The sequence below is a fragment of the Brassica oleracea genome, chromosome C3 (assembly GCF_000695525.1).
Source record: "Brassica oleracea var. oleracea cultivar TO1000 chromosome C3, BOL, whole genome shotgun sequence".
Taxonomy (NCBI): domain Eukaryota; kingdom Viridiplantae; phylum Streptophyta; class Magnoliopsida; order Brassicales; family Brassicaceae; genus Brassica; species Brassica oleracea.
Window position 1 is genome coordinate 17456251 of NC_027750.1, and position 1528 is coordinate 17457778.

Genomic DNA, 1528 nt, shown 5'->3' on the forward strand with positions numbered 1-1528 from the left:
CTTGGCAAGTTCCTCGGACTAAAGAATGTGAAATAGACGTCCAAAGATTATAAATTTACAAATCTAGCTAATCAAATGTCAGACACATTTGTTGACCCGAAAAAGAATGACTAAGTCATGTATAAACCAGCTTGTAAAGCACCAACTAAATTGATGTCCAAGAGAGACACAGTCAAGTTGCTACAGAGTCTATACAAGATAGACCAATAAGTTCCAAAAGATAAGAATCCTCGGAAACAAAACAGAAAGGTGCATAGAATGGTAAAACAAATCCGAGGTCAAGTAAACCATCCCAGACATAAAGATAAGGCCGGCCGGCTCTAAGGTACAGGTACCAAACAATGTAGCTTGGGACGCCAAGCTGCAAAGTATTAAAGGTCCTGATAATAATGAATCTCAATCGATTATATCATGTCTGGAACATAATGGAACACAATAAAGAATGTCGACATAAGATGATACAAGGTAGCACTTGAATTTATGAATATAAGCGAGGATCATGAACCCACGTCAATATAAGAGTGCGCACTCGTAAAACAGATTGAATGAAAACGTGGGGTTAAATAGTTTAAAGAAGAAAGGCGTATTTGGCCATATGATTAAGACGCTATATGATGTTACCAGTGGATATAAATGGGTCGTGTGTGAGGAATAGAAATCGTGAGATATAAAGCTAATGTTGCAGAAGGAGTCTCACAAAGACTAGTAATAGATTATGAGAAAATATACTCCCATGTGGTAGATGCAACTATTTTTAAGATTTCTCATAAGTCTGGCTATATAAGAGAGAAAATTAGACTTGCAGCAAATTGATGTAGTGACTGCATATTTATATGGTCCACTGGATAATGAAAGTACTAGAGGGTATTGAGCTGAATGTATAGCAAGTTCTCGAGAACAATATTGATAATCATCGAAATATATGATCTGAATATCCTAGGAACCTCTGGATACAATTTCCCAAACGGTTGAATACTTTAAGAAAGAATTCGAGATGAAAGATCTCGGGAAAACAAAATTTTGTTTGGGATTACAACTTGAGTACAGAAATGATGGTATCCTTGTGCATCAAATGGCATATACAGAAAAGATATTCAAGAGGTTTAATATGGCCGATTGCCATCCTCTGACCAGTCCCATGGTCGTGAGATCACTCGGTCTGGACACTGATCCATTTCGTCCCAAAATGGACGATGAAGATGTCCTTGGTCCCGAAATCCCATATCTCAGTGCCATAGGAGCTTACTTGGCAACTCACACACGGCCTGATATAAGCTTTGCCGTGAACCTACTATCTAGGTTTAGCTCCTGTCCAACCCAGAGGCATTGGAATAGGATCAAACATGTTCTTCGTTACTTGTAAGGAATGAAAGACTTGGGTCTATATTATACTAACCATAACAAAGATGGTTTAGTTGGTTTTGCTGATGCTAGTTATTTATCAGATCCACATCAAGCTCTATCACAGACATGATATGTCTTTACACATGGAGGTACAACCATATCATGGCGTTCCATGAGACAAACA